Source organism: Littorina saxatilis, linkage group LG2 (genome assembly GCF_037325665.1).
Source record: "Littorina saxatilis isolate snail1 linkage group LG2, US_GU_Lsax_2.0, whole genome shotgun sequence".
NCBI lineage: Eukaryota > Metazoa > Mollusca > Gastropoda > Littorinimorpha > Littorinidae > Littorina > Littorina saxatilis.
Window position 1 is genome coordinate 11293963 of NC_090246.1, and position 25084 is coordinate 11319046.

The 25084-nt window shown below is 39.1% G+C and overlaps 1 protein-coding gene across 2 annotated transcripts in view; it reads right to left on the reverse strand.

Moving 5' to 3' along the window:
* The window catches only part of LOC138958185 (uncharacterized), a 30622-nt gene extending 15037 nt beyond the window's left edge, over nucleotides 1-15585 (reverse strand). For both annotated transcript variants that reach the window (XM_070329271.1, XM_070329270.1), the window contains exon 1: nucleotides 15359-15585. The gene's annotated coding sequence lies outside the window, so the exon portion shown is untranslated. The remainder of the gene's footprint in view (nucleotides 1-15358) is intronic.
* Between the last annotated feature and the right edge of the window lie 9499 nt (nucleotides 15586-25084).

A 25084-nucleotide genomic window follows, 5' to 3' on the forward strand; every position in this document is an offset into this window, starting at 1 on the left:
CGCATGAACATAGACAGTTGAACTGCAAACATTCATTACACTTGGGTTCTTGAGAGTGTGTCGACTCGTCGGTTTCAGACTTTCTCCGTTTGTATTTGGGTTTTGTAAGTTTTCTTAATCTCACAATTATTTGTGGTTGCGGCGATACCCATAGGGCATTTGAGGACTGGGTGGCCGAGTGGTAACGCACTTGCGCTCGGAAGCGAGAGGTTGCGAGTTCAACCCTGGGTCAGGGCGTTAGCAATTTTCTCCCCCCTTTCCTAACCTAGGTGGTGGGTTCAAGTGTTAGTCTTTCGGATGAGACGAAAACCCGAGGTCCCTTCGTGTACACTACATTGGGGTGTGCACGTTAAAGATCCCACGATTGACAAAAGGGTCTTTCCTGGCAAAATTGTATAGGCATAGATAAAAATGTCCACCAAAATACCCGTGTGACTTAGAATAATAGGCCGTGAAAAGTAGGATATGCGCCGAAATGGCTGCGATCTGCTGGCCGATGTGAATGCGTGATGTATTGTGTAAAAAAAATTCCATCTCACACGGAATAAATAAATCCCTGCGCCTTGAATATGTGCGTGATATAAATTGCATAAAATAAAAATAAACAATAAAAAAATAAATCCATGCGCTTAGAACTGTACCCACGGAATACGCGCGATATAAGCCTCATATTGATTGATTGATTGATTGATTTGACAAAGGCTGATGTTACTAAAAAATAGAATTGGTAATTCTGGGAAATAGTCCGCTCAATAATCATGCAACCTTTTGATTATTTTGATTCATTAGATAATCCAAAACGTTTGGAATGAAGAAAATACAAGAATTACAAATTACGAATTTGTTTTTTTAAAGTAATGGAGAAAAAAATGCAGCGGAAGAGGGTCAAACCCGTGAACAACTATGTAAGAAAAAGCGATCAGGCGCTTTACCAACTGAGTTAATTTATCTCACGGTTGATTTTAACTTCAAATATTTCACTACAGTTCTTGAGCGTGGATATCAGTGTTGATTCGACTCAAGTGTCCAAGTCTCTCCGTTCACATTAGTGTACTGTACATTTTCTTTATCTCACTGTTTGAGTTAAGTTATTAACTGACCCTATTCTCTTGTTCACTTTGTATAAGAATAACAAGTCGCGTAAGGCGAAAATACAATATTTAGTCAAGTAGCTGTCGAACTCACAGAATGAAACTGAACGCAACGCAACGCAGCAAGACCGTATACTCGTAGCATCGTCACTCCACCGCCCGTGGCAAAGGCAGTGCCCGTGGAATTGACAAGAAGAGCGGGGTATTCGTTGCGCTGAGAAGGATAGCACGCTTTTCTGTACCTCTCTTCGTTTTAACTTTCTGAGCGTGTTTTTAATCCAAACATATCATATCTATATATTTTTGGAATCAGGAACCGACAAGGAATAAGATGAAAGTGCTTTTAAATTGATTTCGAAAAAAAAAAATTTGATAATAATTTTTATATATTTAATTTTCAGAGCTTGTTTTTAATCCGAATATAACATATTTATATGTTTTTGGAATCAGCAAATGATGGAAAATAAGATAAACGTACATTTGGATCGTTTTCTAATTTTTTTATTTTTTTTTTACAATTTTCAGATTTTTAATGACCAAAGTCATTAATTAATTTTTAAGCCACCAAGCTGAAATGCAAAACCGAACCCCGGGCTTCGTCGAAGATTACTTGACCAAAATTTCAACCAATTTGGTTGAAAAATGAGGGCGTGACAGTGCCGCCTCAACTTTCACGAAAAGCCGGATATGACGTCATCAAAGACATTTATCAAAAAAATGAAAAAAACGTTCGGGGATTTCATACCCAGAAACTCTCATGTCAAATTTCATAAAGATCGGTCCAGTAGTTTAGTCTGAATCGCTCTACACACACACACACACACACACACGCACACACACACACGCACGCACATACACCACGACCCTCGTTTCGATTCCCCCTCGATGTTAAAATATTTAGTCAAAACTTGACTAAATATAAAAAGCAGTATCAAGTAGCGGTAACTTCAAGTGTGACCGACATTATGTTGTTGTCTGGCTCCAAAATGCATTGACCAATCGCCGAAAGGCGCTGACGCCATTGCATGAAAGGAAGCAAGCGATTAAAAATGGGCGTCGACAGAGCCAATGAAGGGGGATACCAACTTGCAGTTCTCATTCACTTGTGGTTGTGTTCAGTTGTAGTAAATGTTTACTGAGCCTGAATTTGCTGTGCAGAGGATGTTACATGTAAAACACGCCTGTGTTGCACAACATTGGAAAATTTGTCTTTGACAAGTGATTTTCATCAGTGCACTTATATTAGATTTTTTCATGTGTACAATTTTTGTGCTATTTGATGGTTTAAAAAAAAAGTAAGCTTATGCTGCAACAAAAATTAATGGTAAAAACCCCAACATCAGCAATAGAAAATAAAAAAAACCATTCCGGTCAAAAATCCAAACTGATGTTAAGTGTTTATCTGCTTCACATCAAACATTTTTGCTTAAGTACAGCAAGGGTTATGTTTCTGATATATTTATTACACATTGGCCTTCTACGGGTGCAATTCAGTCTGCACTGCATGTGCTGGACTGCTTTTTATCAGTTTTGTTCTAGTTATCCTTTCTTTTGGTCATCTTGAAGCCTATTTGATAATGTTGAAAACTGAAACTTTATTTTTTGCATTGGGTATTTTCCAGGTTGACTGAGTTGCTTGTTCATGCTTAAATATGTGCCTAAGGTTCACAGCCATATGTCAGGGTCAAATGTCCTTCTTTTTTATACAGTATATTTGTTTTCAATTATTGGAAAGTTTGTTAGGGTTAATATTATTTTTGATCAAATGAACACTTGACCTTTGTTTTCATTAATAAAATGTTGTGGACTGCAAATTATTTTGTTTGTTTAAGTAAGAGACTGTGCTCTTCGAATGCATTACAATTATTGTGGGATGTGCGTAAAGTGATCGTGTCGTCTGCGTGAGAGTGTGTAATTTGTAAAGCAATTTTGTGGCCTGCGTGAGATTTCGTAAAGTGGAGGTGTCGACTGCGTGAGATTGCGTAAAGTAGTTGTGAGAGTGCATAAAGTACTCGTGTCAACTTCGTGGGAGTGCGTAAAACAATTGTGACATCTGCGTGGAGAGTGCGTAAAGCAATTGTAACATCTGCGTGGAGAGTGCGTAAAGTAGTTGTGTCACCTGCGTGAGTGCGTAACGCAATCGTGACGTCTGCGTGAGAGCGCATATTTAGTCTTCATGTTGCATAAGTGTGCGCTGGGGGCGCGTATGGTCTTCGTTATCTGAGGGAAAACGAATTCGTCACGCACTGATTTCGATTTGCAAAAACGTGCGCGTATCGAGTGCGTCTTTCGCAGTTTGAGCGCATTATTTGGCGACTGCGAGACGCATTCGCTGCGCATAATTTTGCTGGTTGGGTTGTTTGTGCGCCTTAATGCTACTCTTACACTGTGCCGAATTTCCCTTGCGAATAGAATTCGCCAATTATGCGTAATGATCGGGACATGGTCGTAAGACATTCGTAAATGTTCTTAACCATTCGCCACCATTCGTCTATTGTGAACATTAGCAACATGCTCCTTATATTCGCAAGGAAGGCATATTCTTCACTTTTACGCAACGTACTCGTAAACTGTATTTGCAAGCCATTCGTTATCATCGCAATGTATTCGTAGCGCCCATTGAGGTATAAATCAATAACTAGAAGAACAAAAAGAATTTAAGTTTACTTGCATTAAACTATTCATAATTAACACGTCCAGCAATCTATACGACATTTCAAGATGCATTATGATGAGTAAGAAATAATTGAAGATCATAACAAATAACGTTTTGTAGAATCATGTGGTTCAATACAGTCAGAAAGAAGTATTATTTCATCACCTGCACAAAAGTAGTACCTACAAGTTTTGCAAGAAAAAAGCATGATATGTTCCTTGAATGATGTTTCATTAATTTGTAATCTAATGATATCCGGATATTAGAGACAGGGCTTGTACAGGTCAATTCTTGGGGTTGGGGTAATTAATTTTCTTGAATCATTTATTTTGAAATGTGAGGCAATGGCTGAAGGTGCATTCCCTGGGATAATTATGTACATCATCACACCTTTGTTATAGGCAATTTCTTCCTTTTAGTATTAATGATGATTGTGAACTCTTTGCAGATGATACGACCATACACACTTCTGATAAAAATTTAGACAACAGTTATTCATCATTGCAGAACAGTGTAGACGATCTCATAAATTGGACGGAGTATAACCAAAAAACCATTCTTTCTTTCCTTATTTGGTGTTTAACGTCGTTTTCAACCACGAAGGTTATATCGCGACGGGGGAAGGGGGGAGATGGGATAGACCCACTTGTCAATTGTTTCTTGTTCACAAAAGCACCAATCAAAAATTTGCTCCAGGGGCTTGCAGCGTAGTACAATATATTACCTTACTGGGAGAATGCAAGTTTCCAGTACAAAGGACTTAACATTTCTTACTTGACTAAAATCTTTACAAAAATTGACTATATTCTATACAAGAAACACTTAACAAGGGTAAAAGGAGAAACAGAATCCGTAAGTCGCCTCTTACGACATTCTGGGGAGCATCGGGCAAATTCTTTCTCGTCCCAACCAATATGGGACTCCCCCTAACCCGCGGGGGGACACAAAAGACCAAATACATGTTAATTACAACAAGGCAAAAAAGACGAAACATCAAGAATAATCCTCATTCCGTATTAATTGGCAACGACGCAATAAAGGAAGAATGAGATCCCAAAGTTTTGGGAGTAATTATCGACAATAATTTATCTTGGGCCCATCATGTAAGGTCGTTGTGTAAAACAAAGTCGAGGAAAATATATTTGTTGAACAGAATAATACACTTTCTTGATTCACACTCAAGGTTATTATTTTTAACGCATACATACAAACCATCACGGATTATTCGACCATCTGGGACTCTGTCAGTACAAATAATGTTAAACCACTGTATAGTCTACACAGACGAGCACTGAACTTAATTCTATTGAAACATCTTTCTTTCTTTCTTTATTTGGTGTTTAACGTCGTTTTCAACCGTTCAAGGTTATATCGCGACGGAGGGAAGGGGGGTGATGGAATAGAGCCACTTGTCAATTGTTTCTTGTTCACAAAAGCACTAATCAAAAATTTGCTCCAGGGGCTGGTAACGTAGTACAATATATTACCTTACTGGGAGAATGCAAGTTTTCAGTACAAAGGACTTAACATTTCTTACATACTGCTTGACTAAAATCTTTACAAAAATTGACTATATTCTATACAAGAAACACTTAACAAGGGTAAAAGGAGAAACAGAATCCGTTAGTCGCCTCTTACGACATGCTGGGGAGCATCGGGTAAATTCTTCCCCCTAACCCGCGGGGGGGGGGGGGGGGGGGGGGGGTTGTTGAAACAACCCAGTCTCGTTTTTGACGATTATAAGAAACTTTTTGCCCTTAAAAGAAAGATTTAGATTAAATAAAGGAGTGCTACTTCACAAAATCCTTTCCGGCCGTGCACCACGTGCTTTCATTACAAAAGTTAAAGCCAAACCAAACCGAAAATGTAATGTCCCCATTCCCAGGATAGATCTCTTTAAAATCAAGTTTAGCTTATTCTGGCAGTATTTTGTGGAATTCTCTCCCGGAATCAGTTCGAGTTCCAACGATTCTCAATACTTTCGAAAAACACTTCTCATTAATTACATTTAATGTCATATTACGAAAAGTCACAGTGATGGAAGATTTCGTTTTTGATTTATTTTTATATTTGGCCATTTTACAACTACTAAATTTAATCCCTAAAATTTTAATCTGAAAGACATGCTGCCACACATTGATATTTTTAAGAAAATTGTACAACAACGATTTAGAATAGAAAGATATAACGCCTTCATTAGTGGCAATATTCAACAATTTAATGCTGATTGGAACAAGTACAAGGATCATTTTCCATTGATCCTGTTTTGTTTGTTGTTGGTTTTTTCTTTGTTTCCTATTACACGTGTCCAGTTTAAAAGCCTTTTATGTCCACAAGCCCGTTTTGTTTTAATTGAACCTGAACTTTATAACAATTACCTAGACCACCACCATCTCTCTCTCTCTCTTTCAAAGCTATTGCATATTGTGACATTGTTGTTTATACTACAACATTAATTAATCTGTTATATTGTATCTAGAATTGTGTTTATGAACTATATTTGTTTATATTTCATTTGTACACATTTCAGCTTCATCCATATTCCATCATCGTAAATTGTTGTTTGGTTTTTAAACTAATCTTATGGCATCTTCAAATAATAATTGTCAAAATCATTGGCTTCTCAAAGAAGGACTCCATATCGGCCATTTAAACATTAACCATGCATATAACAAAATAACAGACATATTATCTTTACTTTCTAACAACGGGAGCAACTTTCATATTTTTGGCTTTACGGAATCTCGACTATCTAACATCATATCTGATTAAGATATTTCCATTTCAGGTTATAATACATTACGAAGAGATTCTACAAAACACGTAGAAACTGGCTTGTTAGTTTATATTAACGAGTCAATCATTTACAAGCGTCTTCAACATCTTGAAACACCTGGTGTAGAATGCATTTGGTTAGAAATAGGATTAAAATGATCAGCACCAATCATTGTTGGTTTTTGCTACCGAAATCCAGCAGAAAAGATTCATTGGTAGGATGAATTCATGGATATGATGGATACAGTTTCAAATGAATCAAAAGAAATAATTCTGCTAGGAGATTTTGATATTGATCTTCTGAAACAAAATAAAACTTGGTTGGACACTATTAATCTATTAAATATACATCAAATGATCCAAAAACCAACTAGAGTTACTCCCAATTCTAAAACACTCATTGATCATATTTGTTTCTGAAAAACGTCATATCAAAGAAACATTTGTACCCTTTTTTTTCTGCCAGTGACCACTTTCCCATTTGTATCACTTGGTCTCGTCCGTCGCGATATTTGTTTCTTTGCTTAACGCCCAGCCGACCACGAAGGGCCATATCAGGGCGGTCGTCGCGATATAACCTTCGTGGTTGAAAACGACGTTAAACACCAAATAAAGAAAGAACTTGGTCTCGTAAAGGGGTTAACATTCCAAAGGTTGTTCACAAAACTATTACATATCGTTCATTCTCTCATTTCAGCCCACTTTCAAATACTTACAATTTTACAAATCCTGACGAAGCTTTAGAGTTTTGGACATCTATTTTCATTATCATTTACAACAAACATGCACCACTGAAAACACATCGAGTAAAGCAGACAGAAAACCCCAAATGGATCGACCAAGACATAGAAAATGCTGCAAATTACCGTGACTTCTTAAAAAAAACCCATGGTACCCACGAAGACACAACAAAGAAATAAAGTAAATTCCTTGAAACGAAAACGTAAACAACAATATTTTCAACATCTCATTACATCTAAACAAGATTCAACATTTGGAAAGCAATTAACCAACTCACAAACAAACAAACTTCAACAAAATCTCCCCAAATAATTGACATTTCTGCAGATACACTCAATGACCATTTCTCAAAAATTGCTGATAAAGTAATTTCTTGTGATCGGACGCAGTCAAATAATTTAGAACATTTAAAGGAATACTGCAATTCAAAACATATACATTTTCAGCATACACTGCCACCAATGACTACACTGGATGTTTACTCTCATCTTCAGCATCTAAAACAAACCGGAACACGTGACATAGATGGTCTGGATGCGAAAAATATGAAAATGGCAGCTCCAATTATCACAGATACATTGACATAACCTTTGTATTGACAAAAGCTATTTTCCTAAACAATTCAAACAGGCTAAAGTGGTTCTTCCCTTTAAATCAGGAGATACTACAAATCCTTCAAATTATAGACCAATTCTATCAATCCTTTCGAAGCCTCTTGAAAAACATATCAATAAACACATCCTTTCACACTTTGAGAACAATAAATTGATCCATGATAATCAATCAGGTTTTAGGCAAAAACACTCATGTCAAACAGCGCTTATTAGTTTTGTAGACCAATGGCTGACAAACATTAATAATAGTCAGTTCTGTGCTGCTCTATTTGTTGACTTTGCTAAAGCTTTTGACCTAATTGACCATAAACTCCTTATCAAAAAGCTTGAGATTTATGGAATTGCAACAGATTCCATAAACATTTTAACATCTTTCCTGTTAGACAGACAGCAAAGTACTTATCTGAAACAACCATACTCTTGTAAGCAAACAGTAAGGTTTGGAGTACCACAAGGTTCTATTCTTGGTCCATTACTATTTTCTATGTATATAAACGACCTACCTCTATTTGTAAAATGCATGTGTGAACTATTTGCAGATGATACTACAATTCATTCTAGTCACCAAGATCTTATTAAACTAGCAAATATCCTCCAAGAAAACATTGATCGATTACTTGAATGGTCAGAACTAAACCATATGTCACTGAATCCAATTTCAAAATAAATCATTATAGAAAATGTAACAAATCAATTACCCCAACTCCAAGAATTGACCTGTACAAGTCGAATCTATCATATTCTGGAGCAATTATGTCTTTCTTTCTTTATTTGGTGTTTAACATCGTTTTCAACCACGAAGGTTATATCGCGACGGGGAGCAATTATGTGGAACGCTATTCCAAATATAATTAAATTACGAATTCATGAAACATCATTCAAGGAATATTACATGCTGTTTCTTTTACAAAACTTATAAGAAATATTATCAAGCAGCTGGCAAAATATAACTGTACTCTCTGATTATATTGAAAAACATGATTATATATAATTCATGAAGGATATTTTATTTTTTATACAAACACATATTTCTCTGTTATATATAATTTTCAAGCATTGCTAAAGAATCACAATGCATTTTAAAATGCCTTATTGGTTGCTTAACATGGTAATTATGGTAAATATGTCATTTGTACTATAGTTAAACTTATCATTTATTTCATTTTGTTTGTTACCCCTCAATGGGCGAGGGCCGGATGAAAAAAAGCATGTATACATTGCTTATTCTGTCACCCTCGTAAAATAAATTTCAATTCAATTTAATTCAATTCTCTCTCCCACCCCTTACCTGTTCGCAAACCTTTACACATGTATGTGTATTGTATACACGGGCCAATGTATATTTGTAAACTGGTCTTTATGTATATATATTCGTCGAAAGGCAGATTAGGTTCTGTTGGCGTTAGTGTGTTAAGGGTTGTGTGTGTGTGTGTATGTGTATGTGTGAATGTATGTGTTTGTGTGTGTGGATGTGTGTGTATGTGGGGTTGTGTGTGTGTGTGTGCGTGTGTGTGTCAGTGTGAATCAATATCAATATAATTATTAGGCTTATATCGCGCGTATTCCGTGGGTACAGTTCTAAGAGCAGGGATTTATTTTTTAATTTTTAGATTTTTATGTTATGCAATTTATATCGCGCACATATTCAAGGCGCAGGGATTTATTTATGCCGTGTGAGATGGAATTTTTTTACACAATACATCACGCATTCACATCGGCCAGCAGATCGCAGCCATTTCGGCGCATATCCTACTTTTCACGGCCTACTATTCCAAGTCACACAGGTATTTTGGTGGACATTTTTATCTATGCCTATCCAATTTTGCCAGGAAAGACCCTTTTGTCAATCGTGGGATCTTTAACGTGCACACCCCAATGTAGTGTACACGAAGGGACCTCGGTTTTTCGTCTCATCCGAAAGACTAGCACTTGAACCCACCACCTAGGTTAGGAAAGGGGGGAGAAAATTGCTAACGCCCTGACCCAGGGTCGAACTCGCAACCTCTCGCTTCCGAGCGCAAGTGCGTTACCACTCGGCCACCCAGTCCTCTGAATGTGTGTGTGTGGTTGTGTGTATATGTGTGTTTTTGTGTACGTGTGGATGTGTTAGTGTGTATTTGTGTCTGTTTCTGGGTGAATGTATGTGCATGTTTGTGTTCGGGTGTAGGTGTATGTGCGTGTGTGTACGTGTGTATTCGTGTGTGTATGCTTGTTTGAGTGTGTGTGTGGGTGTGTGTGTGGGGGTATGTGTGTGTGTGTGTGTGTGTGTGTATAGCACCTGTGTGTGTGTGTGTGTGTGTGTGTTGGTAAAACGTAACATAGGCCACTGCATGGCACTTTAAGCGTGTCATCTTGTATTTGCTGCAAGGTCGCATTACCTGCTTTTTTCACGAGATCGGACTTATGATTGGAAAGGCTGACGACCACAAACATTCAGAGCGAGAAGAATGCATGCAAAAAGTGACACTTGCGGGTTATTGTGATGAGGCATAAAGAGCTCTCTCTCTCTCTCTGTCTGTCTGTCTGTCTCTCTGTCTCTCTCTCTCTCTCTCTCTCTCTCTCTCTCTCTCTCTCTCTCTCTCTCTCTGTCTGTCTCCCCCTCTCTCTATCTCTGTGTCTCCCCCCCCCTGTCTCTCTCTGTCTCTGTCTGTCTCTCTCTTTCTCTCTCTCTCTCTCTCTCTCTCTCTCTCTCTCTCTCTCTCTCTCTCTCTCTCTCTCTCTCTCTCTCTCTCTCTCTCAAGGTTCAGTACTTATGCCGATCTTGTTCTGTCTGTATATCAATGATCTGCCACTGCACATTTCTGATAGTAATGTAAGAAGTGATTTTTTTGCTGACGATTCTTCTCTTCATGCAAGTGGAAAGTCTGTTCCAGTAATAGAGTCCTCCCTTCAAACAGCTTTAAACGATGTAAATAACTGGTGTAGTGCTAATGCTATGCTTGTCCATCCAATAAAAACTAAAAGTATGGTAATTGCAACCAGACAAAAACACCAGATTTCTCCATTCAAACTAAATCTTACTATTGGTACGCAATCAATTGAACAAGTTCAACAGCATCGCATTTTAGGGGTAATTATTGGTTGTGAATTCAAGTGGCAGGCACAATTACAGCATATTTGCAAGAAAGTAGCCAAGGACGTTTTCCTCCTGTCCAAGTTAAAGCAATTTACGGACAGAAGGACTCTGGAAATGTTCCACCACGCTCATGTAATGCCTCACATTAATTATGTTTCGACGCTCTGGGATGGCAGCAGTGATGTCCACTTGAAAAAGTTAGACTCTCTCTATCGTCGCTCGGCCAAACAGATATGAAATTAAAAATGCTTAACTTTCTTCCAAAAGCATCAAGTTAAACAAAGCCATTTTCATGCATAAATTGTATTACGTTAAAGTGCCGATTTACATCATTAAAGCAGTATGCATTGTTAGAGGATCTTCTAGTAGCAGTGTTCAAACGTCGAAGCTGCTTTTCCCAGTTTTACCTAAGAGGCCGACTGTATATTGTGTTATTGTATTTGTCAGAGTTGATTGTACCAAGTCCCTACACAAAGTCATGTTGTAATGCGCTTAGAGCCAAATATTTTTGTTTTTTGTAAGGGATAGGCGCAATATAAATACACTTTATTATATTATTATTAGTATTACGTCAAAGATATGCTGTGCATTGTATGTTCTGAATGCGAACACCTAATGACCTGGTATATGGCGAGACAAACAGATTTCTGATATATTTGAATTCTATTTTAAGATGCGTTAGCTACTGGATGAAATTGTTAAAGATGGAGGCGCACAGACTTCCTCGTAAATCATATGAAATGTTGTATAAAAAGGATAAGAGTGGCAAAAAGAACTGGGCCTCAAGTGTCCGTTGTAAATTGTATGAGTACGGTTTTGGTTTTGTGTGGTTGAATCAAGGCGTTGTCAATGAAAAAAAGTGTGTGCGTGTTTTTAGGGAAAGGTTGGTCGATTGCAGATGGCAAGAGTGGGATTATCATATACAAAATAGTGATAGATTTGCTGTTTATCGGACATTTTGTACTGTACATGACATTAAACCCTATCTTTTGTTGAGTGTGGATAGACATCTAAAGTTTATTATGACTAGGTTTCGATTCGGTATTTCAGAAATTAATGTGCATGCTAACCGACTGATATAAAAAACATAATGCCGATCAGTTGATGTGTCCCCTTTGTAAAGAAAAGCAAAAAGATGAAGTCCATTTTGTTTTGTGTTGTCCATACTTAAACAAATTAAGAGAAAAATTTATCCCATTTCAATATTATAAAAACCCAAGCACTTTTAGACTCAGCTTGCTCCTGGCTTCACCTCAACAAACTGTTGTCAGAAATGTATCCCTGTATTTGTATAAAGCCTTTAAATTAAGACATGTTGTAACCTCTTAGTTAAATACTGTGTAATGTATGTTTTAATCAGTAGTGTTGTGCGATTATTATGTTGTACCTTTTTGTTGCACCTGATGAGTTAAATTATTTGCAACGTTAACCGTTTGTTCACACTCCTTCGTAAGGGGCTATGGCCTATTGAATAAATTATCTGCGTCTGCGTCTCTGTCTCTGTCTCTCAGTCTCACTCTCTCTCTCTCACTCCCCCCCCCCCACCTTTATCTCTGTGCAGGGCCGGACCAAATGAGTTGTAAGGGGGGGGGGTTCCTCCTTTTTTGGGGGGGCAAATCAGCGAAGTGGCGAAGCCACAAGCGCGCGCCTGCAAAGCAGGCGCGCGAACTAGGGCGGTCCGGGGGCATGTTCCCCCGGAAAATTTTTGAAAAACGGTTAAAATCTGTGCAATCTGGTGCATTCTGGGCCTTGTTTTGAGGGTTAAGAGCAGCATTGTGGGGGGGGGGGGGGGGGGGGGTACCTTTTTCTCATCGGATTTCACATTGAATAAAATTTGTTAAAGACACACACAGTTTATTTTAAAAAAAATTAAAAAATAAAAAACCACTCAAAGCAAGGTACATGCTTTTTCCAGGGGGGGGGGTTCCGGAACCCCTGGAACCCCCCCCCCCCTGGGTCCGGCCCTGCTGTGTGCAATGAAGTGTGTATATGTGTGTGTGTTTGTGTGTGTGTGTGTGTGTGTGTGTGTGTGTGTGTCTCTCTCTCTCTCTGTCTCACTCTCTCTCTCTCACTCACTCAGCGCGCTTTTCTGTAGTCTTGTTAACTTTCTGAGCTTGTTTTGATTACAACCTATGAAATTACATTAACGTTTATCTCTGTGTGCAATGAAGTGTGTATGTGTGACTCTGTGTGTGTGTGTGTGTGTGTGTGTGTGTGTGTGTGTGTTTGTGTGTGTGTTTGTGTGTGTGTTGTGTTTGTGTGTGTGTGTTTGTGTGTGTGTATATGTGTATGTGTGTGTTTGTGTGCGTGTGTGTGTGCAGTGGTGTGTGTGTGTGTGTGTGTGTGTGTCTGTGTGTGTGTCTGTGTGTGTCTGTGTCTGTGTCTGTGTGTGTGTTGCAAGCCTGGCAACGTTGTCCGTATCCATAGTGGACCATAGCGAAGAGGCTACTCACTCCAAAACCTCCGCCTCTATTACTCAACCTTTATTGACTGGTAGCAAAACCACAACACTTTTGCATGAAATCAACGAGAAATCAAACTGTCAAATCTGCCCCCCCCCTCCCCCCCCCCCCCCCCCCCCCCCCGACAAAAAAAAAGTAAACAAGTCGCGTAAGGCAAAATTACTACATATAGTCAAGCTGTGGAACTCACAGAATGAAACTGAACGCACTGTATTATTTCACCAAGACAGTACAGCTTCGTCAATCCCCGCGAGAAGGAAATCGCTCACCTCCCACGTGCAAAACGCAGTGAAATTAACTCGCCATAATAGCGCGGTAGCGTATTGTGCTAAACAGGAAAGCGCGCTTTTCTGTATTCTTGTTAACTTTCTGAGCTTGTTTTGATTACAACCTATGAAATTATATTAACAATGACTGCAATCGATGTAGCAAAGCTCTCTCTCTCTCTCTCTCTCTCTCTCTCTCTCTCTCTCTCTCTCTCTCTCACTCTCTCTCTCTCTCTCTCTCACTCTCTCTCTCTCTCTCTCTCTCACTCTCTCTCTCTCTCTCTCTCTCTCTCTCTCTCTTCATTTTATTTATATAAAATATGAATGATATATTATGAAACTAGGTGTTGAAGTTACCACTTGTTCGCCATTTTCTGTTATCTGAATGTGTATTAATTATCATTTTAGAACGTGTACATAAGCAGTTTGCTTGTTAACGTTCTTAATGTTGTTATTGTTTGTTGTTGTATCAAAGAAAATGAATAAAACACGCTTAAAACAAAGCTCTAAAAGGAAAATGGGTTATGCAGTCTTGAAGAACGAAGGAAAAGACATAAATTAATTGTTTTTCATAAGATGGTACATAACAAATGCCCCAAGTACTTAGTGAATGTATTGCGCCCTCTTGTATTTGATATTAATCCGTATGACAGACGAAGACCATTAGAAAGATACGTGCCACCCCATAGAACAGAATTATTGTTCACCTCATTTATTCCAAAAACGATTGTTCTGTGGAACGACTTACCAGATAACATTAAAATGACCACCTCCTTGAGCGAGTTCAAAAATGATCTGTTCAATGTTGATTCTAAAGTACCATGTCATTATTATTTTGGAGAAAGATTTGAAGTCCATCTTTGCAGATTGCGTAATGGTATGAGTGATTTAAATTTTGATTTATGTAAGCGGCACATCAAGGAGTGCGGTTACCCCGGAGAGACTGCTGAACATTATTTGTTGTATTGTCCCTTGTATAGAGATGTACGATTATTGTCAATTGATAATTTGATAGCTGATAATAAGTTTATTGAAATATTATTGAAAGGCTTCCCGCAATATTCGCGGAATGTCAATCAGACCATATTCATAACTGTACAAGCGTTTATTAGATAGACGGGCAGGTTTCGTAAATGAGTCTCTACATTTTATTCATTATATTAATTTGACACTGTCATGAGACATATGCTGCCTGACCAATTGTTCCTCATAATCTCTCTCGTGTATTTCGTAGGGTCCGATATTTCGGGCCCTATTGCTATGCTGAAAACACAAAAGCTGTTAATATATATATATATCTTTATGTAGGGTAAAGGGGGTATCTTTGACACTCTGAGAACTAGACGCTGTGGCTGGCGCATAGAAGTCGGTAAGCAAGGACGGTGGGGTTATATCTCAAGATTGGGTTTAGACCTACACATATACAAGTGGAATAAAGGATCTTATGTGTTTTGCCAACTCACGGACTTGTTTTTTGAAATGCAGGAACATTTCAAATTTGTGGCCAGTTTGTGTTTATAACGGAGCTGTGATAATAAATCAACTGTAAAAGTGTGACTAGCTACTTCAAAGTCACTGGTCACACGTTTTAGGCGGTGAAAAGAACAGCCAGAGACTGGAGGAAGTTGGGTAGGCCCTATATATGGCCATATAGAATGAAACGTGAAAAAAACAAACCTGCTTCGGGTTTCCAACTCCAGGCAAGAGTGGTGACTTCGATCTGGGGACGGGATACACCGATCCACGGCTTGTGCTCTGTGTACGATGTGTCACGCTATCTTTCAGCCCCGCGTTAGCCTATCATCGCACATTCTATTAAAGCTGTGGTCTATTTATGACTTTCCGGGGCTACGAGGGTGAAAAGATAGGGATGAAAATCATGTACAGAATTCTGTACAGCAAACGCTACCTAAAACCCCACCTATACGGCGTGTATGACCTTGATAGCTTCAGTCAACGCTTGTATTTTGTAGTGATAACATCCGGTTTGCTCTCTCAAGACTGATAATATTTTATCTTCAAGAAAGATCAAGGTGAACAAATAAACGCCCCGGCGAAGATTCGAACTCTCGACCTCGAGACTTCGAGTCTGATGTCCTAACCACAAGGCTACTGCGTCAATTGAGAAAAAGAAAGGAAAACATTGATATGAATTCATGTTATGTTATTCTTGAAGCAGCATGATTTATATCTCTATCCGCCCACTGTTCAGAAGTGAATACATGTATAACTATTTTTTTGATGTCTGTTTTGAACTGCACACAGCTTTGGAGAGATTCAATACTGTTCTTGTCATTAATTTTTTCTTGCATGTTGTAAATAGAGATATCGCAGCTATTTGCATGGCGCGAATGTCGTGTAGCAGGACGGTGTAAACATGTACTGCGATTCCGTGAAACATGTTGGCAAATAAAGGCAAATTTGAATGGCAATTGTTTTAGTTTTTGCAACGCATGAATGGTAATTCAAGCGTAGAATGATATAAAATTATTATTTTTTCTAACTTTGACAACACTGGTGGAGTGGTCTAGCGGATAAGACATCGGCCCCGACATTTGGAGGTCTTAAGTTCGAATCCCTGCCAAGTTGTTTATTTTTTCTGCTCGATCCATCTCGACAAATATGGTCAGCTCTGAGAGAGCAGACCGGATGTTACCACTGCAACATTCAAGTGTTGACTGAAGCTCTCAAAGTCATACACGCCGTATAGATAGGGTTTCGGGTAGCGTTTGCTGTACATAATTCTGTACATCTTCTTCTTCTTCTTCGTTCATGGGCTTAGACTCCCACGTTCACTCATATTTTTAGCACGAGTGGACTTTTACGTGTATGACCGTTTTTACCTCGCCATTCAGGCAGCATACGCCGATTTCGGGGGAGGCATGCTGGGTATGTGTGTGTGTGTGTGTGTGTGTGTGTGTGTGTGTGTGTGTGTGTGTGTGTGTGTGTGTGTGTGTGTGTGTGTGTGTGTGTGTGTGTGTGTGTGTGTGTGTGCGAAACATGCGTCATATGTCTGCTAATCGTCAGTGGAAAGTCGTCGATGAACGCAATAGCGGCAACATTTTCGCGAACGATCACTGATATTCCACGCATATTTCGCGCATTGTTCGCGTAAGAACTACGCAAACTACGCAGAAATTACGTAAAACAGCGCAATACTGCGTAAACTCTTACGCGAAGCCGAGTTTTGAGCTGGTCAAAACCTGGAATCGCGTAAAGCGCCGATCCGGCGAACATCGGCGGACAACTACGGAGGTTCCATGTCAGACAAACTGATGAAATGCGCAAATCGCGCATGTATCGCGCAAGGATCGAATTTCGTGCGTGATTCATGCGTTTACGCGACTTTTGGGCTGTGTGACCGGGCCTTAATCTCGATGGTACTTGATGTCAGCCAAATCTTCTTTTGAACCGAGTGTCCAAGGGCCGTCCAGTTTCGCCGATGTAGATTTTTGCGCATTTGGCGCACTGGATGGCATACACCACGTCGTACGTTTGGCAGTTAAACTGTTTGGTGATCTTCATGTGTGCCTTGGGACCATTGATGGTAGTGCTGGTGCAAATGAACGGACACGTTTTGCAGTTGGGTCTGGAGCAAGGCAAAGTCCCCGGTTCAAATTCAAAACAAAAGAAGGTAGGAAACGGATAAGATACTGGGGTCCGTAAAGGTGAAAACAAGGTGGGGGCTCTTTTGGGATGGGGGGGGGGCGATTGGACAGTGCGGTGGGGGCCAAATACAGTATGAGGTGGCCATCCAATGTGTTCCCCCATGTGAGTTCCACAGCTTGACTAAATGTAGTAATTTCGCCTTACGCGACTTGTTTTCCTCTAAAAATGTTTTTTGTCCTCTGAAATTTCAATTCTAAACCTCTGAAATTAGTGAAAACGAGGACCATTCCCATGCCTGCTTTTTGCTACCTTTTCTATATGCACTGTCGATAATATGGTTTGATGCGATTTGGTCGTATGCTTACAAAAATAAGATATTTTATTATCAGATCAGCTTTGTAAAGGAGATAATATTTGTTTTTAAAGTCGGATGCGTGGTGACAACTGCCGCTCCGACTGAGGGGCGATTTACTGAAAAGAAAGGAAGGGGATGAGGGGGGGGGGGGGGGGGTCGGGGAGACGTTGAAGGCAAAGGGGTACCGAGCCGATACGATTACGATGTTGAGGGGGGGGGGGGGGGGGGGGCGGGCAGCAAATATTCGCATGCACGTGGTGGTCAGTAACATTTGTCACACAATTTGCCGTTTGCTTTTAATCCTATTTACATGTACGAACATCAGCAGATTCCACGATTTTATGATCCTACCGGGGATAAGAATGATGCAGAGACTGTCAAGTGCTCTCACATGAACCAGTCTGTCCGATCAAGTCAAGGTGTGATTTTCGCGTTCTACTTACACGCCTGTATTCTCAGATAACAACTCCTCGCAAAAACTCTCAAAGAAAAGTGACATTGCATGAGTCGGAAAGATAATATATAGGAAAGAATTGAGACCTCAGGGCCCGTATGCATGAACTAGAAGTAAGAAACACTGGAAGTAGAGGCCTCTTTCTGTCAAGTTTTGACTAAATGTTTTAACGTAGAGGGGGGAATCGAGACGAGGGTCGTGGTGTATGTGCGTGCGTGCGTGCGTGTGTGTGTGTGTGTGTGTGTGTGTGTGTGTGTCTGTGTGTGTGTGTAGAGCGATTCAGACTAAACTACTAGACCGATCTTTATGAAATTTGACATGAGAGTTCCTGGGTATGAAATCCCCGAACGTTTTTTTCATTTTTTTGATAAATGTCTTTGATGACGTCATATCCGGCTTTTCGTGAAAGTTGAGGCGGCACTGTCACGCCCTCATTTTTCAACCAAATTGGTTGAAAACTTGATCAAGTAATCTTCGACGAAGCCCGGACTTCGGTATTGCATTTCAGCTTGGTGGCTTAAAAATTAATTAATGACTTTGGTCATTAAAAATCTGAAAATTGTAAAAAAAAATAAAAATTTATAAAACGATCCAAATTTACATTCATCTTATTCTCCATCATTTTCTGATTCCAAAAACATATAAATATGTTATATTTGGATTAAAAACAAGCTCTGGAAATTAAATATATAAACATTATTATCAAAATGAAATTGTCGAAATCAATTTAAAAACACTTTCATCTTATTCCTTGTCGGTTCCTGATTCCAAAAACATATAGATATGATATGTTTGGATTAAAAACACGCTCAGAAAGTTAAAACAAAGAGAGGTACAGAAAAGCGTGCTATCCTTCTTAGCGCAACTACTACCCCGCTCTTCTTGTCAATTTCACTGCCTTTGCCATGAGCGGTGGACTGACGATGCTACGAGTATACGGTCTTGCTGAAAAATGGCATTGCGTTCAGTTTCATTCTGTGAGTTCGACAGCTACTTGACTAAATGTTGTATTTTCGCCTTACGCGACCTGTTTGTTTATGTGGTAGCGAAGTCGGTTATGTTAAACCTCTTCTTTTTGTAATGATTGTGTATCGGTAAAACTGTTTTGGACAAAATAGGTTGGTTAGAGCGAACGTTTGGGTTACTGGTAAATTTGAAAAGGCAGAGATCAATCAGTGTTTGGGAAATCAAGATATGGGGTGTAGTAAAAAGAAACAAGTCGCGTAAGGCGAAAATACAATATTTAGTCAAGTAGCTGTCGAACTCACAGAATGAAACTGAACGCAACGCAACGCAGCAAGACCGTATACTCGTAGCATCGTCACTCCACCGCCCGTGGCAAAGGCAGTGCACGTGGAATGGACAAGAAGAGCGGGGTATTCGTTGCGCTGAGAAGGATAGCACGCTTTTCTGTACCTCTCTTCGTTTTAACTTTCTGAGCGTGTTTTTAATCCAAACATATCATATCTATATATTTTTGGAATCAGGAACCGACAAGGAATAAGATGAAAGTGTTTTTAAATTGATTTCGGGGAAAAAAATTTGATAATAATTTTTATATATTTAATTTTCAGAGCTTGTTTTTAATCCGAATATAACATATTTATATGTTTTTGGAATGGGCAAGTGATGGAGAATAAGATAAACGTAAATTTGGATCGTTTTATAAATTTTTATTTTTTTTTACAATTTTCAGATTTTTAATGACCAAAGTCATTAATTAATTTTTAAGCCACCAAGCTGAAATGCAATACCGAACCCCGGGCTTCGTCGAAGAGTACTTGACGAAAATTTCAACCAATTTGGTTGAAAAATGAGGGCGTGACAGTGCCGCCTCAACTTTCACGAAAAGCCGGATATGACGTCATCAAAGACATTTATCAAAAAAATGAAAAAAACGTTCGGGGATTTCATACCCAGGAACTCTCATGTCAAATTTCATAAAGATCGGTCCAGTAGTTTAGTCTGAATCGCTCTACACACACACACAGACAGACAGACGCACATACACCACGACCCTCGTTTCGATTCCCCCTCGATGTTAAAATATTTAGTCAAAACTTGACTAAATATAAAAAAGTAAATTTTAAGGGGCTTAATTGCCTATATTGGACATGAATTGGTTTATACGATTCGAGTTTTACGCCCTCACGGCTTTTTGATGTATGCGTGTTTAGGTGGTATCAGCCATCTGCACGTATGGTAGAATGACCAAGATCTTTAACGTGCCATTGATGTGACACGGGGGTGGGAGATGGATACCGTCTCTGGGTCTGCACATAATAATAATAATAATAATAATAATGATAATAATAAATGAGCATTTATATAGCGCAACATCATAACTTTACAATTATGCTCTTTGCGCTTGACACATTTAAAATTAAAACACAGTTATACAAGCATTTACATCTACATTCATAGTCAACAACGCTTAATTAAAAGCATACACCATCACACATACATTACAAAAGATTCTTCCACTAACTAAGTAATAAAAACATGAATAAAATAGGTAGTAAAAAACAAGGAAATACCAGCTGAATACCCTTAATCAAACAGAACATGTTATCAACAATGCTGAAAACAGTCCCAGATGTTTATATACATTATCACTAAAACAACAAATACACTACATGTAGCCTACTGATGGACTGAGAAAACAAAATCAGGGGTTGTATTTCTTGAAGAGGTGCGTTTTAAGTGCCCGTTTGAATGCTTGGGGTGACTGAGAGTGGCGTATGTGAAAGGGGAGAGAATTCCATTGTGTGGGTGCGCAGAAAGTAAAAGTGCGTTGTCCGTATGTTTTGGTTTTGGTGTGTGGAATGGTAAGGATGCGACAGTCAGAAGAGGCACGGAGTTGTCTTGCTGGAGAATAGACGGTGAGGAGTTCAGAGAAGTAAGCAGGAGACGAGCCAGAAAAGAAGTTAAAGCAGAGGGTGGACAGTTTGTAGTCAATGCGGGCTTGAATAGGTAACCAGTGCAGTGTGTGAAGAAGTGGTGTTGCGTGATCTCGTTTTCGTGCATTGAGAATGAGGCGTGCTGCCGAGTTTTGGACTTTTTGTAGTTTATGCAGGAGGTACAGAGGACAGCCAGAGAGAAGAGAGTTGCAGTAGTCAAGTTTAGAAAGAACAAAGGCACAGACAAGAGTGTTAGTTGTTTGAGAGGAGAGTGTGTGGCGAATGGTGCTGATCTTACGAAGCTCAAAATAAGCTGCTCTACAGACTAAAGATATATGTTTGTTAAGGGTCATGTCAGATGAAAGGGTGACTACAAGGTTTCTAGCTGATGGTGAGAAAAGAATGTCGGTATTGCCTATTTGAACAGAAACAGGTTGGGGAGAGGTAAATGTAGTGTTCTTCTTTTTGCACAGTAAGACTTCAGTCTTATCATCATTCAGCTTGAGTTTGTTATCGACCATCCAAGATTTAACATCAGTGATGCATGTCTGAATGGTCTGGATGGCGGAATGTGTCTCTGCAGGGGGACTGGGTTTATACAGCTGGGTGTCATCAGCAAAAGACTGATTTAAAACAGAATGGTTTTGAATCAGTGTGGAGAGGGGCTTAGTGTACATGATGAAAAGGATGGGACCGAGTACTGAACCTTGAGGAACGCCGAAAGAAAGTGGGGCTGGAGCAGACATCTGGCCATCGACAAGCACAGCCTGAGTCCTGCCAATGAGATAGGACTCAAGCCATGCTAGCGGTGGACCGGATATGCCGTACAGAGTCTGAAGTCTATGGAGAAGCGTGACATGGTCAATCGTGTCGAACGCTGCAGAAAGGTCAAGTAGGGTAAGCACTGACACATCACCACCATCCAGAGCAGACAGAATGTCACTGATTACTTTAAGTAGGGCTGTTTCAGTACAGTGAGAAGGGCGATAAGCGGACTGAGAGTGCGAGATCAAATCATGGGTGTTCAAATATGACAACAGCTGCTTCAAAACTACCTTTTCAAAAACTTTGGACAAGAATGATAAATTAGATACAGGACGATAATTCTTCAAAATATTGACATCAAGACTAGGTTTTTTGAGAAGTGGTTTGACAAGTGCAGTTTTGAACAATGATGGAAAAACACCAGATAACAGGCTATCATTGACAATTTGAGTAACAGTTGGCAACAACACATCAAGATTCTCAAAAAGCAGTGGTGTGGGTATGGCATCAAGTGGACAAGTAAACATAAAGTTTACCCGTGTCCGTCCCGGCCCGGATTCGAACCAGCGACCTCTCGATCACAAGTCCAGTGCTCTACCACCTGAGCCTACCCGGGCCCCCAGTGAAAAGAAGATAAGTTCAGTGACTTTCATATTAATTGGGAAAATGTGTGTCCGAATTTTTACAAAAGAAAAATTGTTGTACTTGAGTATTTATAAATTATGTTTGTCCTCGTGAATTGTGAACAGGATGTATGTTTATATAAAGTTGAAAGTCAAGATTGGATTTGTTTAGCCTACGCGCGTGTGTGCATGTGTGTTAGACATAGACATAGACATAGAACACTGTATTATCTCAATTACGAGAAACTCGGGTGTGGTGAATCATAATAAACAACATAAAACGTAAGAACATAAACAAAATATCGAGGCACAAATACTCAGCTCATAATTGTGTGTGGTAGGGGGGATGGGGTGTGCACACACACACACACACACACACACACATACACACACACACCCCTCCCCCTACACACACATGTGCGCGCGTGCACGCAAACAAACGAATGAATAAACAGACGCACAACTACACACGCACGCACACACAGATTGTTGTTGAATTAAAAAGTAATTTAATGGAAATTTAACCTGAAATGTAAAAGAAAAAAGGTGTAACAGTTGATTGAAAATGAAATAAAACACCAGTTAATACACACACAAAAAAGGAGACATGATGACGGAAGGAACAATAAACAAGTCGCGTAAGGCGAAAATACAATATTTAGTCAAGTAGCTGTCGAACTCACAGAATGAAACTGAACGCAATGCCATTTTTCAGCAAGACCGTATACTCGTAGCATCGTCAGTCCACCGCTCATGGCAAAGGCAGTGAAATTGACAAGAAGAGCGGGGTAGTAGTTGCGCTAAGAAGGATAGCACGCTTTTCTGTACCTCTCTTTGTTTTAACTTTCTGAGCGTGTTTTTAATCCAAACATATCATATCTATATGTTTTTGGAATCAGGAACCGACAAGGAATAAGATGAAAGTGTTTTTAAATTGATTTGGACAATTTAATTTTGATAATAATTTTTATATATTTAATTTTCAGAGCTTGTTTTTAATCCGAATATAACATATTTATATGTTTTTGGAATCAGCAAATGATGGAGAATAAGCTAAACGTAAATTTGGATCGTTTTATAAATTTTTATTTTTGTTTACAATTTTCAGATTTTTAATGACCAAAGTCATTAATTAATTTTTAAGCCACCAAGCTGAAATGCAATACCGAAGTCCGGGCTTCGTCGAAGATTACTTGACCAAAATTTCAACCAATTTGGTTGAAAAATGAAGGCGTGACAGTGCCGCCTCAACGTTCACGAAAAGCCGGATATGACGTCATCAAAGACATTTATCAAAAAAATGAAAAAAACGTTCGGGGATTTCATACCCAGGAACTCTCATGTCAAATTTCATAAAGATCGGTCCAGTAGTTTAGTCTGAATCGCTCTACACACACACACAGACACACAGACACACAGACACACGCACATACACCACGACCCTCGTTTCGATTCCCCCTCGATGTTAAAATATTTAGTCAAAACTTGACTAAATATAACAAGTCGCGTAAGGCGAAAATACAATATTTAGTCAAGTAGCTGTCGAACTCACAGAATGAAACTGAACGCAATGCCATTTTTCAGCAAGACCGTATACTCGTAGCATCGTCAGTCCACCGCTCATGGCAAAGGCAGTGAAATTGACAAGAAGAGCGGGGTAGTAGTTGCGCTAAGAAGGATAGCACGCTTTTCTGTACCTCTCTTTGTTTTAACTTTCTGAGCGTGTTTTTAATCCAAACATATCATATCTATATGTTTTTGGAATCAGGAACCGACAAGGAATAAGATGAAAGTGTTTTTAAATTGATTTGGACAATTTAATTTTGATAATAATTTTTATATATTTAATTTTCAGAGCTTGTTTTTAATCTGAATATAACATATTTATATGTTTTTGGAATCAGCAAATGATGGAGAATAAGATAAACGTAAATTTGGATCGTTTTATAAATTTTTATTTTTTTTTACAATTTTCAGATTTTTAATGACCAAAGTCATTAATTAATTTTTAAGCCACCAAGCTGAAATGCAATACCGAACCCCGGGCTTCGTCGAAGAATACTTGACCAAAATTTGAACCAATTTGGTTGAAAAATGAGGGCGTGACAGTGCCGCCTCAACTTTCACGAAAAGCCGGATATGACGTCATCAAAGACATTTATCAAAAAAATGAAAAAAACGTTCGGGGATTTCATACCCAGGAACTCCTATGTCAAATTTCATAAAGATCGGTCCAGTAGTTTAGTCTGAATCGCTCTACACACACACACACACACACACGCACGCACGCACATACACCACGACCCTCGTTTCGATTCCCCCTCGATGTTAAAATATTTAGTCAAAACTTGACTAAATATAAAAAGGTGTACGGTCGTAAGCTTTAAAGCAGCCTCGTAGATATTTCACCGAAGAAAAACCTATCGTGTCCAAAAGATAAATCTGTTCAATAATTAACTGCAATTATTAAGTCGTCCCAGGATGTAAATAAAACCAAGCTAAAACAGGCGAAAAGGTTTGTTGACGTCACCCACAGGTGCAGAACAGCAGTTGATGTCGTGAAAGCTGTACCGCCATTGTTTATATGTTTGCCAAAATGGCTGCAGACGTGCTGAACGCTCAAATGAAACGAGAAAATATCCATCCAAACATGCGACTGAACAACGATAGTCTTTACTTCGCAAACAAGTTCGCCAC